The sequence below is a fragment of the Apis mellifera genome, linkage group LG6, assembly GCF_003254395.2.
Source record: "Apis mellifera strain DH4 linkage group LG6, Amel_HAv3.1, whole genome shotgun sequence".
NCBI classification, from domain to species: Eukaryota; Metazoa; Arthropoda; class Insecta; order Hymenoptera; family Apidae; genus Apis; species Apis mellifera.
In genome coordinates, this window is record NC_037643.1 from 922485 (window position 1) to 940421 (window position 17937).

The following is a 17937-nucleotide window of genomic DNA, read 5'->3' on the forward strand; positions in this document are numbered from 1 at the left end:
CTATATTCACTTTAAATCAATTAAATTAATATATTTATATAGTATTTAATTTTTTAATATTAAAAATAAAAAATTATATTATTAGCAAAAGATATATATTAGATATATTATTAGCAACAAAATATTAATATTATTATACTGAATTTTAAAAAATATTATTTTTATAATTTTTGAAATAGTAAATGATAAATTGTTGCATATGACAATTTTTGATAATAATTCTTAGATATAGACAATTGTAATAATAAAGTATAATGAACATAATCAATTTAGTAAATTGATACATAAAAAAATTCAACAAATAAAATATAAATTGAAAAAATATAAACATATATAATAAATGTAAATATATTTTTTCAACACTAAATATAAATTTATAAAAAAATTTAAGATAGATAATAATAATAAAAATATTTGTTTTCTTATTATTAAATTATAAATCAAATCATCTAGTTTAATATCAATATTTTTATCAGTTAATATCAACATTAATACATCAAATCATTAATATTTCGTTAATTTTCATTGTAATGTTTTTTCAAAAATCAAATTCATGTTTTATCAGATGATTTTTTATACTCAATTTTAAATATCTATATTTTATTCTTATTGATTTGCATTAATATGTTTTTTTTGCACATTCTTTTAAATGTTCTAAATTTATGTTAATAATTTTCTTCATTACGGATTAATATTTTATTCTCCAAAAGTAAAGTTTAAACATATTTAAAAAAAATTTTGAAATATCAAGTAGATATAATTTAATAACTTTTTGATTTTGTTCAATAAATTATATATGAGTATCAATTTCATGATGAACTACAGTTATATTTTTAAAATAAATAATTACATTAATATTCTTTAGGATGTACAATAGTGTACATAGCGATATTTGAAATGAAAACAAGTGTAAATATAAGGATTTTTAATAATAATTTAATTTATATTTTCGAATTGATTAATTAATTTTCAGATTGATTTGATACAGTAAAATGAGAAAAACAGATTGCAATAAATATCTCTAATATTTTTTAAAAATGAATGGCATGTTTTGATATTATATTTCTCACATACAATAATCCTAATTCTAAATTGTAATATATTATAAAATAAATCAATTTAAATAACGAATAGTTAATATATATTCAAAAAAAAAAATTATATTGAAACTTTGAAAGATGTGAACTTTCAAATACAAATTCTGTCATGGCCCACAATCGACTTTGAGTCGACTGATTATGAGTCTCGATAATGCTTGCAACATATCAAACATATGCGAGCCACGTATGTCCACAAACAGGAAAGTAAGTTTCCACTAATTTGAAAAATTCAACAATTTCGAGTAACAAGAAAAGTCGCATGAATCGAATCGTCTCAAAAGGAACGAAAACAATCTGACAACAAAGTCCAGCGATGGTGTACAAAAAGAATACTTGTTACAAAGTGTTATCATGCACTGACTAGTTCCACGAATGGAATTGTCACGAACGCGGAGGAGGATTAAGTTTGAGGTGTCGCGCCAAGTTTATGCACGATAGTCGATTAGCAATTCCACCGAAGCTCGAACTTAAGAGGTAATAAAGCGCTAATTAACGTTGTCGAGTCACGAAAGATCGTGACCACGAATCACAATACGTGACCATTTGAGACGTGTATACACATATAACAATTTTGTCATTTTCTTTGTCATACATCGTGTGATACCGTTCCTATCATAGCGCACCCTTTTTGATTAGGCCAAGGTTTAATTTTCCGAATCACAATACGACCGGTCACTTGACTACAAATTTTCATGTTCATATCTGCACGAATTGATAATATTTTGTGACAGGGAACGAAGATTTGGGAATAATAGAATTTCTATTCGAGGACAATTATTCGAGAGTCTTCGTGGTTATCATTAGAGGATTATGGTGTAATTGAATAATCATTGAGGGAGGATTAAAGTATCGATTAATTCATTTATCATTACTGTTATTGGATTTGGAGAAAATAGAGTTTAATTAGCTTGCAACCATCTTTGATTAGTATGTACAGAATCATTAATATTAAGTGAAGATAAATGCTTTAAATGCTTTAAAATATATTGGCAGGATTGGTACAATTTTTTCTATTGAACTATATAACTAATAGTTCTTCATTATTAGTTGAAACTTTACGTATCGTGTTCTAGCGACAATTTAGACGCTTTCATATAAGTTCAGATACTTTTCATTCAAGTTTTTTAAGAAAAGTTTTTTTAAAAAAACTAATTTAACTATCTTAAAAAAAATTTTACTTAATTTTTAAAGAATTATTATGAAATCAAAATAATCATTTTGAAATAATAAATATATATTAAAAAAAATTGCTTTAATATATAGAATATTCAATACAATTGAAAAGGTCATATTTTTACATTCTTAAAATTATTCCAAAAAATATCAAAAAATAAAATTAAATGCTATTATATAATATTACATATTTTATATTTTTATATTATTTTTATATATTCATATGTATTTGCAAATTGCAATTGCATTTAATAAATATTTCTTTTCGTAAATAGATTTCTTTGGTATTCTGCATATAAAAAATTTATAATATATATTATAAACACAAACTAAATAGTTTACGAAATATTTTTCATAATATTTTTTTATTTTTATTATTTTTTCGTGAAATTAAAAATAAAAAATATTTATTAAAATTTGGTAGAAATATTTAAATTAAATATAAAATTGAATGATTTGTATTATATAAATTATTTGTTATCAATTTTTATTTTTTTTCAAGAAAATTGACAAATATTTTAAAATATTCTTCAATTTTTCTTCAATAAATTTTGCAGCATTGTTACTGTATAAAGTAATTTTGATATTAACTTTACACAATATGAAAAAATATAATAAATATAATAGACATATAAAAATATAAAAATACAAAATATAAAATATATAAAAATATGATAAATATAATAAATAAATGTTAGCTAATCATAGTTTATATTATATAAAATTATTTTTGTTAAATCCGAAAAAATCTTATAAATGTTATTAAGCAATTTTTGTCATGAAAAAATTAATATGTTACATATATAACATATATAATATATATAATGTATAGTATAACATATACAACATATATATATTTACGAACGAATATATTTTTATTAATAATTAATTATGTAAATGTTATAAAATAATTATATCTAATCAAATTATAAATTTATGAATCTTATATCTGGACAAAAATCATTTTTCTTATGAATCGTTTTTTTTCTTTAATTGATATATACATATTTGTCGATTACATATATTTCAGATTGGTTTGATACAGTAAAATGAGATTTATTAAAAATTTTATTATTTTAGAGGAATCTTTTTTATCTCAACAATTAAATAATTTATATATTGTAATAGGTATATATAAAACGAATAACAAAAAAAAAAATATAGTTTGTATAACAAGAAAAAAATAAACAACAAGTAAGTAACAAAAACAAAACAACTAATAAGTATTTTTTACAAATTAACTTTATAATAATATTATATAATATTCTTTTAAACATAAATAAAAAGTATATATTAATTAATGCTATTAAAACTGTATTCGAATATTTCTAAACGGTAAGTTATAAATCATTCTCAATTAAATATTTAGTTTATCGAATTTAACTAGATATACTAAAAAAAAAAAATTAATTATTTTTAGTTCTAATCATAAAATGCTATTGCAATAAATATATTTTATTACAATAGTGTAACAAAATATATACAAATCTAGTTATTTATTAATTCATTTTTAAATAAATCCTAAATCGAATTGCAATTGAATTTATCTCTTTTCTAACAAATTTCACTTTGAAACGTTCATCCATGTTTCACGATGCTCGTAGCACGCTATAAATAAATAGCCTAAGGATCCTCGTAACCGAAGTTATTCTATCGAACCAACCTTCTTTTCCTTCGAAGAAAAGAAAGAATAAGAAAACGGTACCAGTTTACGTGACTAGCCATTCCAATACATTTCTTGGAAATACATTTGAACCAATACATACTCATAAAACACCAATCTCAAACTTACCCATAAACCGTGACATACGATTGACATTTTCAATCATAACAATTAAAGCCTCTTGGGGGAATGCGAGAATCCTGCATCTAACCGTCATAGTTGCTCGTTTCTCCTCCATGATAAGAGCCAATCGCGCGGAATGTTCTCCTTCGGCTCGTCGATTCGCCAAATTTACATGTCCGACCGTCGTTTTACATGATAATACAGGCCTCGATCGATCCGCATGAATATCCTGTTTCGAGCATCGATTCCTTCGCCTCGTCACGTACCAATATTTCCAAACAATAATCTCACGTAGAAGAAAAATATATGAACGATGACAGTGCTCAGAGAAATGATCGTTTCTGTTATTCCAACAATTTTGCAGGACTATTTCGGGAGTTTTAGTCAATTTCAGGATTGCCTTTAATATAGAAAGAAGAATATAGGAGAATCATTAGGGAACGTGATCTCAAGTATTTTACAGAATCGTTGGAATGTTATAGTTGATGTGTTTTAGGAAGATGTTTTTCGTTGAATTTAACCGAGAATCTCTTTTTCCTGTGTTTAAGTTGTATCGTTCATCTTATTAATGAATGGAAGATATCTGAAATTACAAAGGATAACTTTATTATAGAAATTATTTGCTATTATTCAATTTTTAATAAAAGTTTAAATATTTTTGATTTAAAAAAAATTAATTATAAAAAAAATTGAAAATTTGTGATAATTATTATTTAAAAAGATACTATTCTCCGATTTTATAATACATTGATTTTTTAATACATTGTCAAGATTATCATTCTAAGTTAATTGTGAAGATTTTATTTGGCAATCATTATTCATTAAAAAGTTATTTAAAAAAACGGTTTTTTTCGAAATAGTTTAAATTAAGTTAAATCAAATTAATTTTAATTTATTATTATAGTCCCATGATGAAATTAAGAAAACTAAGTCAAATTTCAAGGTATTAAATCTGCCAACAATTAAATATTTTTATTTAATTTTGATTTGAAATCAAAATAATTTAGAATTAACAAAAATTATTTGATATTAAACAAAAATTTATTTAATTTCGCATTGAATTTAAATTAGATTAGATTAATAATTTTTTTAATAAACAATGATTATCAATTAAAATTTTTATAATATTATTCAATGCGATGATTGAGAATACAGTAAAATGTCATTGAGATCAAAATATTATATCTGTTTATAAATATTTATTTATATTATTGAAAACAATTTTATATTTAATCAAATGAATTCATCAAGCGTTGATGTTTTTAATATTCTATTCTATTATTTCAATATTTATTAAAATAAATATATTTTTATTACATTAAATGATTTGTAAAGTTAGTCTTTTAAAACTATTTTTATTAAAAATAAAAAGTTTATTAAATCAATTTATGATGTCAAAAAGGGAAATCGATTTTTAAAATATTATTTACATAATATGACAGGAATGAAAATTATTTAAATAAATTCGAATTCTCTTTCATAACTATTTCAAATTATATTCTCTCAATATATATTATTCTTAACAATTTTTAATTTATTTATAAAATTAGACAAAATTTTTATTAATATAAAAATATAACTATACATATCCTCTGAACCTATTTCATAAAAAAAAATTATAATCTCACAAAATTGCAATGAACAACAGATTTTTAATTTTCATTTTTAAACAAATTCCATATTACAATCTCTGATTGATGTAAAAAAAAATTGACGACAAAATGGTGGCTAGTAATTTGAAAATTCAATATTCTTGAAATATAATCAGAAGCCAATAATCTGATCGAACAGGCGTTTCACGATGATTGAAGTTCGCTTTGATACAGAGACAAACTGGATTTCTAGTGAGCCATAATTTATAATTAAATCTTCATTAAAAGCAGTACAACGGGTCTCTACTTTCTGTTTTTCACGTTTAATTATGTTCGAACGTGCTGAATTTCGAGCCCATGTCTCATACGATTTATTTTCTCCTTTATAGGCCATTATATGCATATTCAATTTCAACCAATAAATTTCTGGTGATCGTCAATGCGCCATATATGATTCGAATTTATCATTTAAATATTTTTTTCTTAAATTTCTATAATTCCGTGTATTGTCCGATTCGTTATTATTATAAAAAGATTGAATTTCAAAAAGATTAAAATATTCTTTTCAATTATTATTAATTAAAAAATTAATTAAAAAATAAAAAAATTTAAAGTAATTAATATTTTAATAATTAATGGAATAATATGAAAAAATATATTTATATAAATAAATTATATAAATTATGAGAAAAAGATTTTAAAATTATAAGATTAAACATTCTTATTTTAAAAAATATATAATTATTTCATATAATTTTATTATTACTTATTAATTTCGTGTTTTAAATTTTTTATGATGAAACACGATGAGAATAAAAATTGTTATTAGGATAAAAGAAAATATTATTTAATTTATTTTTTCTGCTAAATATATTAAATTAAAATTAAAGTTAATTTTTAAATAACTAAATATTTTGAAATCTTCATTTTGTTTTAAAATTCTGTCCTAAATGGTTCATATTTATTTAAATAATTTTATATTTCATGCTTCATTCACATTTTTAACATTTAGTAATTGTAAAATTAAAATTTTTTTCTCTTTTATCTTCTTTCTTTTTGGTTTAAAAACCATTTTCATTTTTTTCACTTCATTCTTTTTAAATTTAAAAACATTTTCGAACAAAATTTACTTAACAAAATGAAAATGAAACTTTCATTTTATAATGAATCCATTTTATTTTTAATTTTATAACTTTTTTTTTGTGAAGTTATAACAATTTTGGAATCAATAATTTTTCAATAAAAATTTAAAAATTCTTTAATTAAAAAAGATTAAATAAATTATAATTTATTATTTACTATTTATAAAAATAATAATAAACTATCGTAAAGTTTTATTTTTCCTTTAATTAAAAGGATTTACTATTAAAATAATAATGTAAGACTATCAGTTTATAAATGTAGAAAATATATAACATTTTTATAATTAAACAATTGTTTCCTTATAAATTTTTGTTTTTTATTTATTATCATTAATTTTATTAGAAAAAGTGTAAAAATAATATTATCTTCGATGGAATTTATGAGTTTAGTTTTCATATAGTTTTTCATATAATTTTTAATTATAAATATACTTTAAATACAAAATACAATATCTTACGAAAGTGTTTCAACATTATTAAAAGAATTCAATCTAAAAATCTATTTTAACGAAATTTGTTACGCACAATATAATGGAATAGAATATTTATACGAAGTAATTTCTTTTTTCGGCGAAAACTCTTTTTAAAGAGATAAAATTCATTTTCAATGCATTCTTTTATATTTTGAATATAATTTATATTTGAGAATACTTTTTACAATAAATAGAGCATTAAAATCTGAATATTTTATAAAGAATTAATATATTTAGAGATATATTTGGAGGATCGATTTTAAAGAAGAAAACATAAAAGTTAGTATATAAAAATATCAATCGAGACGTCTTTATTAAATTATAAATAATTAAAGTTTACATTAGATAAACTGATGATAATGAAATGATATAATGATAGAGAGGCATAGTTCTTTATCATTGCCACTTCATTTAACATAAATTTAAATTGCTTGTAATTTAATAAATAAGTGTCAACAAGTGATATACTTTTTTATATACCAAAATTTATTTGTTTAACCGTTATAACTAATTCCAAAAATATATTACAATTAAATAATCATTTAAATTTTTGCTATTTTTCTCGTACCATTGCAAAGTTATATTTTAAAAAAATAACAAAAAATTAAAAGTCTATTTCATTCTTTCCGGAGCAATATTTCATTAAAAGAATTACATATAATTTTGATATTCATTTTTTTCAATAATTATAATAAGTAAAATATTTTATTAGTAAATATGTATATTTTTATTGTTTTCATTTATAGCAAATGTACAAATATTTCCAAACTGCTATATTTCTATTTTACATTAATAACGAATTTATTTTCTATTTTGTATAATATTACATAATTATATATATCCTGTTTCTGTTCAATTTTTAATGATAAATTTTAATCGAAGATTATCATAAACAGAAAAAAAATAAATAAGAATAAAATTTCTTATTTACACGATACGATTTTCAATTTTGATTGTGTTTCCAGTAAACGAGTAAAATTAATTAAACAAATGAAATGCCATCAGGTGTTCATACATAGCGATGTATTATGCATGAATATAATTACCGGTAAAACATTACCGCGCAATATGGTTGAACATTACAAAATGAAATTAAATTTTTAAAGTGCAATCAGAAATTTATTAAGATAATATTTCACAAAACGTCTAAATTAATAATAAAATTATCCCATAATTTATTTATCAATGATTACCTATCAAAAGAAAACAGATAAATGATTATTTTAATTATATATAACCAATAATTTTATTAGCAATACTTAATTTTATATATGTACACAGTTAAATTTTCTACGCAATATCTGAATATAAAATTACTTTTGTACTATGTAGAAGTAATAAAATAATAATACTCGATATTATCAAATATAATGTTATCGAATAATACATGAAATATACACGTAATAACTTTTATAAGTAAAAGTTTTCTTTTTTTTTTTATTTTTCTTTTTTCTTTTTCAGTGATTTTTCTCACAAACTGACTATTTAATTTATATATTAGAGAACGTTTAATTACCACAATCAATCTATGTTTATCAATTAGATTTCATATTTAGAAATGATTTAATATTATAATTTCTAATAAATGAATTATATAATTTTATATAAATAATTTGCAAATAATCATTTTATATATATTTTTATATGTATTATACATATATATATTTTTGATATTCGTTATGTATTTTTATATATATATTTTTTTATATAAATATAAAATAACTTTAAAAAATTTGAAATCAAGATCTAATTTTAAAAAGATCGAGGCTTCAATTGTTATTTGAAAAACAGTGAAAAAGCGGACATGCTAAAAAATTATCTAATTTTCAGTTTTATGTTTTAATTTTCATATTGTTCATACATCATGATTCAATGATCCAAAAATATATTTTAAAAATATGGATAAAATATAAAATATATTAATATCTTATATGATTTTTCCATAATAATTTATTTAATTGGATACGATACATAAAAATTTGACTCTTTACAAATTTTGCACATTATTTGAATGTTTTTGGAAATTATTATAATATTAAATAAGATATTATTATTTTATTTCATTTTTCATACGCATTTACAACAATATCTTTCTTATTTTTTTTCTTAAAATGAAACTTAAGATCAAAATTCAAAAAGTGATTATTTTATTCAATTTTTATATTTATTTCATATAATATATATAATACTATATAAAACTTATTTTACTTTATATTAAATTTAAGTATATATATAATATATATATTATATAACATGTATATGTATAATAAATTATATATGCAGAATATGCTATGTAAAATATTCATGTAGATATTTCTATTTCCATAATCGTTCTCTCATTTTATTTACATGCTTGTTTATTTTATTTAACATAAACTTTAATTCTTTCTAATAATTAAATCTTTATCGAAATTTTTATATATCTATTTTTGTATTTGTTTTTTTTTTAATAATCATATAACTTTTAAAATTAATCCTTTATAAAATAAATCATATAAATATATTTATATCCAATATAATAATAACAGTAATTAAAATTATTTTATTTTATGTACTTTTTCTTCATTCAATTCAATAAACCAGATTTGAAATATCATATAATATCATATAATATAATTGTATATTATATAGATGGAATATAACTGTTTCTGAAAAATATTACATTTCACAAATATAGATTTTTTTCATAATTTCCGTATAAATATCGCTTTAACGTTATCGCTTGAAACATTTATCTTTAAATTATTCAAATACTTTCATATTTATTGATATTTAATTTACACAAATCTACATTTTATTTTTGATGAATATACCACATTTTTAAAAATTTTTATGAAATATATATATATTATACATATTTGTTGATTTATTACGATAATTAATAATATTTTTATTGATTCTGCATTATAAATCTTTATTTAAAAATAATTTCATTAATATCATTCAATTATTTAAAACAATTTCATGAAATATTCTATTATTTTTAAAAACTTATCTATTAATTTTTTATAATTTTTATAAAATAAAAATGTGAAAATTATAAATTTATTTTATTTTTCTTATAATTATATATATTATGATTATAATTATAACAATTTATAATTTTATTTTATGAAATTTAAAAATTATTCATTTTTTTTTGTAGAACCACAAAAATATGATTTCTTTTTTAAATTTTTTCCGTTTTTCCTTTTACCGTAACTTAAAAAAAATCATTAAAGAAATGCAAACTACAAAGAATACATGTTATTTGATGAAAAAAATCTTGGAATTTAATGTTATACTCTGATTGATCCTTCTAAACCGCAATTCATCTTTGAATCTTACTCTGATATGTATATTGATATATATGATTAGATATTTATTAGAAGCAATACATTTAATTGATATAAGAATTAATTCTTTTTATTATACATGTATTGTAATTATTGATTGATTTTTCTCGATTTTTTTTTGTTTTAGAATTTTGATTGTAAAATTTTTTAGATACAGAAGTATTAATTCAATATAGATTTGCTATTCACTAAAAAAATTTATGAAGGGATTATATATCAAATATTTAAAATAATTAAATGTAATTTATATTATAACAACAAAATTTATATTTATAATTGAAATAATTATTTATATTTATACAATAATTTATATTTATATTTATAATTGAAATTTTTAGAAATATATTTTTATTACTTATCAATTATTATTTATTAAAAATAAAAATAAAATTTCAATTTTATTATTATATTTAATATTATTATTATTATATATTATTATATATACAATATTATTATTATATACAATTTTATCTTAAATAATAAATAAATAAACAAACTGTAAAGAATTAATAAAAATATAATAACAAATAATTGCTATCATAATGATATCCAATAATAATAATTTTTAATAATAATTTTTAAATTTGTAATAAAATTTCAATTTTTATTTAAATTTTTATCAATCTTATATAAATTATAAAACCGTAATATATTTAATTTAATTCTGTTCACGTTACTATTTCAATGTAGTAGAATTGAGAAGCGATTTCCGCGTCGCGTCGCAACGTGTTCATAGCATATCGGCATCAAAGAGAGATCGCGAGACTGAAGGACTATTATTATCCCGATTCATCGAGACTCTTCCATCAACCTGGATCATTCTGGCACCCTTTTCCATTCATTTCGATCGATCTGTCTCTCTTTTGGTCAGACCTCTCGTTCAGAAACGTATATAGCACGTCAATGTACGATTTTCAAAGATATATATCTCATTGTCATATGATGCGCCGGCTTTTCATCATTTTTTTTTCTCTATGACCGATTCACGTTTTAAGGGATTTAATTCGATCATCGTACATGACATTATCGCGTTAATAGCATTGAAAAATACATAAATTATTTCATTTCTAAATGAAAATTTAATTATAAGTTATTTCATTTGTCATTTGTATCAGGTTTTAGGATTTAAAAAGTATATGTATAATATATGTATAATATACATAATATAATAATATATGTATAATATATAATAGTACAAGTATAGTGCCTAAGATATTCATGAGGCTTTGAAAAATTTCTCTCTGAAATTTATCTGGTTTTTCACATAATAAAAGTTTGACATAGTAAGACAAATTATTTCTTCTTGTTTCTAAGAAAGTGAAAAATATAGGAAAGCGATGATTTAAAAAGGACAATCTGAAAGAGTGATCAATCAAGAAACTTAATTTTTAGTTTTGTAATTTATTAATAATTTAAGATTGGAAGAAAGCATGTAGAACATAAAATCAATAATATTTCATGCATTAAAACATAAATTATGACTAAATATTGACAAACTTTCGATTCTATCTCCATTGAGAAAAGATATTAATAAAAATTCTTTTGTTAACAATTTTGTTTTAAAACGAGCAAATAAATAAAATATAATGAGCAGAAGATGGAATTATCAAATGATGAGATAAAATAGTTTTTTATTCAAAAGATTTTAGGAGATTTAATTTATTATTCATTAGACAATTTATATATATATATAAATTTATTTTTCTTCCTTTTATAATATCATCATTTAAAATGTAATCATTCTATATATTTAGTTTGTACGAAAGATGTTTGAAAAATTTTCTTACTACAAAGAGGAAACAATCAGAGGAAATCAAGTACATTCTTAGAGTTTTAATTAAAATTGCTTTATTATTATTCAAAAGATTTCATTCTCAAAATGACATCAAAAGAAAATCTTCTACGCAATTAGATATTTTCAATCCTTTATGCTTTCAAACTTCTATATAGTATTCATATTGAAATACTGCTATAAAATAAATAAATAAATAAATAAATAAATAAATATATATATATCTGAATACAATAAAATTTCTTATTATATTATTATATTTTTAAAATCTTTTGAAAACTTTTAAAATTCTCATCATATCATCAAATGATATTCAACATCGTATATATAAAGATATTTGGTATTATTATATTAAATGTGTATTAATGTATATCGAATGTATTATATATAAATATTTATTATATATTAATTGTATAAATATATACTATCTATAGTTATGTATATAAATATATTAAATTATATTAAATTACGTGAAAACAATTTTTTAACTTAAAATGTGTCATATTGTTATATTTTTTTACTGACTAAGTTAATATTAATTTTCATAAAGTAGATAATAATTCATTTATATATACTATATAGAATGTATCGATAATATAAAAATATTAAATTAATAATTTTTTTCTATTTAGTTTTCAAAAAATCAGAATAAATAATTAATTAATATTTGAAATGAATAAAAAAACAATGAAATATATGAGAAAAAATATAAAATAAAATCATTTTATTTTCTTTATTATCACAAATTTTTTCAATTAAATTAAGATTATTGTTAAAAACGTTAGTTTAATTAAATTAAATTAAATTAAGATTATTATTAAAGAGATTAATTTCTTGCGAATGTAAATATTCGAAATCCAATATAAATATAAGTAAATATTAATAAAGTACAACATATTTCAGATAAATACTAATCTTTTGCGTAAGTAACACATTTGAATTCAGATACAGATGATATACATATATATAAAGCTATATTATAATATTTTTTTAATATAATAATTGAAATATAAATTAGTGCAATGATTATAAACTTCATTTTTCAATTAGTTAGAAAAAATTATAAAGAAGAAAAATAAAAATTAAATGCAATTAAAGATAAAAATCAAAATTGACTTGTGAAGCGGCCAAGATAGCATGAATTTCATTTTCAGTAATTCCAGCATTTTTAGCAATTTAAGTTTTAGTTGTAATTTATAAGCGGGTACAGTTTTCTCACATTTTTCAAACTTCAATAGCAACCGAAATATTATATATAATAGCGATAGCAATTTCATAAGTCATGCGTTAAATAGCTTGCGACGGACCACCCTTATAAAAATTGATCTGAATTCGAGTAAAAGTAAAAATGCATTTAAATATAACAATCAATTTGAATTAAAGTTTATATTTCAATTTATATAAAGATTTTCATAATGGAATAGAAAATAATGAATGAAATGATGTTTATGATTCATTTAATAACGTTATGATGAAATGATGTTTATGATTCATTTAATAACAATTCGTTACTTTAATAATTGAATTAAAATTCAATTATTACTTTAATAATTGAATTTTAATTCAATTATTAAAGTAAGCAGTTATTATTAATTTTTTTTGTTAAAACAGTATTTTCATTTTAAAATAAAACAAATATAAAAAAGAAATGAACTGTAACACATTTATATACAAATTTGCACTATTTAGTCAGTTGTATATTTTCAAAGGAAAATTATATAATTATATTCGTTTATATATGTTCAAATTTTTCAAATATATATATATATATATATATATATATAATATTTTCTGATTTCTTATATCAATAAATTTAGTTATTTTAAATTAAAAAAAAAAAAAGATTAATCATAGTGAAAAAATGCTTTTAAGAATAAGATAAATTTGAACTTTAATTTTACTCCAGTTTGCATAGGATAGTAATAAAAATTCATGTCTTACTTGAAAATGTAAATACTAGTTGTAGAAGTTTAAAACTGTATTACGTAATAATATTAACGTTAATAAAATAAGTTTCAGTCGGACTATAATATTATCAAATTTTGATAAATATAAAAAAATATTTAATTCTTTTATGTTATTATAAGATTATTTAACAGTAAACAAAATTTATATTTTCTAACATTTAAATATTCAAAAATATTCAATATCCATATATAATATACAAAGATATATAAAATATTTATAACATAGTATCTTCAAATGCTGCATATTTTTAAATGATATTTAGAATTTAATTTCTATTTGGATTTAATTTTTATAATAATATCTATAAAAATAAGAATACTTAATATTTATTTATGCATAAACAATATAAAATAAATTTCGTAATAAAGAAGAATAAATTTTATAATTTTCTTATTTATATTAAATTTTTAAATTAATATAGTTAATTTTATTTATTAAGAAAATTTATATATAAAATATTTCTTTTTTCGTTTATTAATTTTCTATAGAATAATAAAAGAATTAAGGAAAAAATGGTTAAAATTCTCAATTCTTGTATACTCGAATTAATTATAATTGATTTTTTAATTCGTTTGAGAAATAGTAACAAAAAATTCAATTATAATGTAATTCTTTTGGTGAGATGAAGTAATATCAAGCAATAGTAAAGTCTAATTTGACAAAGAATTTTAACAGGTATTTCAAGAGAAAACGTTAATTGGTTTTTCAATTGGATAAACTTTTATTTCTCTATTTAATTTTGAATTTATTTTTATAAATGATAAATAAATTTAATAGCAAATTAAAAATAGAAATTTGCAACATGAAATTTTTTATATTATTATATTATATTATTATATATAATATAATATATATACGTATATAATAATTATATATAATTAAAAAAATTAATATAATAAAATAATAATAATAAAATAATATAGTAATACTATAAGTTACATTTTATAATAATAAAAATAATAAATGAATAAATAATACATATATATGATTAAAAACAAATTAAAAACAAAAAATCATTCGAGTAAGCAAACACTCACTAACAATTCGTACTTTAAGCAAAATATTCTATAAGTATTTATAAAAGTATATATAAATTAATAAAATAAAAGTTATAAATATATAAAGTCTTGTAAAATTACTGTAACTGCTTTTTTTGAACACAAAAATTGCTGTATTAATATTTTACGCGCACACATGAATGTATTATAAAATATATAAAGTACAATGTTTTTAGAGTTTGAAAAAATATATAGCATAAAACTTTGAACATGATGGCAAAAGTGTTTGAGTAAAAAGTTCGTATTGGTCGTTACTATCTTCATAAAGAAAACATAATATATCATTCAAGTTAATAACTTTTAATAATCGTAATTTTTATTTTAAATATTGTAATAATGTTCTCTAATTTTTTTTCTTTTGTTCATTGATCTTAATCTTTCTATCATTTCTAATTTAATCAATAAATAAATGAAATTTCATTCAATCAAATTTAAGGAAAATATAAGAATATCATTATTATATTATATAATTATTTTTTTCCTTATTATATCTTATATAATATTTTATTAATTATTATATATAGAAAATATATTATATATATTATATATTATATATATAAAAGTCACAAATTGGCAAAGACTCACTAATAATTATCACTAAAAAATAAAAAAAATTGAAATTGGAAAATTGCTTCAATTAAAACCAAGAAGAAACATTCTTTCAAATCCTTAAATTACTATATTATTTTGATATCTGCTTGTTTCTGATTAAACTTTCGATTTCAATGAAATTTTCAACATATATATATAACTGATATATATTTATCAAAACAATTGTTTAATTTTTCATTATAGATTCAAATAAAAAAATCATGAAAAATGATTTTTATTATTTTCTTCGTAATTCTAATTGCAATTTTTCGAAAAATTTTATTATACATATTTGAAACTTTTATATTAATTTTAAAAAAATACAACTTGTTTTTTAAAAAAATTATTGTCAATTTTCGAAGGAAATTATTCTATTTTAAAAGATCGAATATTCTTTACTAATTTAATACTTTTCTTTAATAATTAAGTATTTACTAAATATTTTTACTAAGTATTTTCTTAATTAAATCTATGTTTAAAGTTCTCAATCTTTTTTATTATCTTGGATATTCTCATGATAAAGATTGAAATTCTATTTAATCTAAAACATAAATTAATCATTTTAAATCAATATACATATACATATATATATATATATATATATATATATATATTATCTTATATTTGTAAAAGAAGAAAATATATATATATATATATATATATATATATATATATATATTATCTTATATTTGCAAAAGAAGAAAATATTTCTACATCATAATTCACTTCATTGCCTTTAAAATATAATATTCAACAGAAGTCATAATGTATTGATAAAAATACTTTTCTCATCTATATATATATATATATATATATATATATATATATATATATATATATATATATATATATATATATCTAATTTAAAAAAAAAATCTATTATCAAAAATTCTGATTGAGCTTGGACCAAAATAAACAATAGAAAATGTTTTCCTTAATATCCATGAATTCTTCTTCATAAAATGGACCTTCAGCTGGATGATTTACGATTTCTTTGCAATTTTTTTATACATCCGGCAAGCATAATTTTCTTCGCGAAATTGCACCATCATAGGACATCTTGTCATTCTTACAATCAACTTTTATGTTTCAAACTTTCTTTGAAAAGGAATATTCTATGACATACTTTCCATTTGGAAAATAAGAGAGAGAGAAAGAAGAAAAGAAAGTAACATAGATTAACATGAATGTTCTGGTTTTGTAAATTCGATTGTTATTTGCGGAAGAAGAAAAGAAATGGTAGGTTGGAAAGATTTAAGATTCTTGTGTTCTTTGGTGTGAAAAATTTGTGCATTATGGAGAATTGAGCTGGGGATAAAGTGATGGAAACTTAGATAAGGATGAAACAGAGATATCAAGTTTGCTTTTGCTTTTAAAGAAATTGTGATATTTGTGCGGAACATTTTTAAAATGAAAAATAAATTTGTATTTAAAATTAAAAGGAATAATAAAAAGATCAGATTGTAAAATTTTTATTATTTACTATGTTTATATTCATTATTATTTTTTCAATTTTATATCTTATTTTATACTTTTATTACTTTTATACTTAATTTTCTATTATAGATATATAAATACCTTTTCTTATAAATTCTCTTTTTAAAGGATTATTCTTATGTATAAACATTTGTTATAAATATTACTTTAACTTCATTGCTCATAAAAATAATAAGTCTAAAAAATGAAATTTATAAATATAAAAATATTTATTAAATTGAATAAAAAATATGCAATTCAAAAAAATAAAATCGATGAAACAATTTTTTAAAAATTCATCGTTGTTTAATTATTTTTAGAAAAAAAACCTATGTTATTTCATGTACAACTTTATTTTAATATCAAATCTTATATATTTGCATTATCACTGAATTTTGAATATGTAACATTTTTCTAGCTACTTTATTCCATTGTAATGTAAGAGTTATGT

The 17937-nt window shown here is 19.1% G+C and overlaps 1 protein-coding gene across 6 annotated transcripts in view; it reads right to left on the minus strand.

The window, feature by feature from the left end:
- Positions 1-17937, minus strand: part of 5-ht7 (serotonin receptor 7) — a 398906-nt gene that overhangs the window by 288902 nt on the left and 92067 nt on the right. The window contains exon 1 of one of the 6 annotated variants that reach the window (XM_026441117.1): positions 4066-4622. The gene's annotated coding sequence lies outside the window, so the exon portion shown is untranslated. 6 annotated transcript variants of the gene reach the window in all.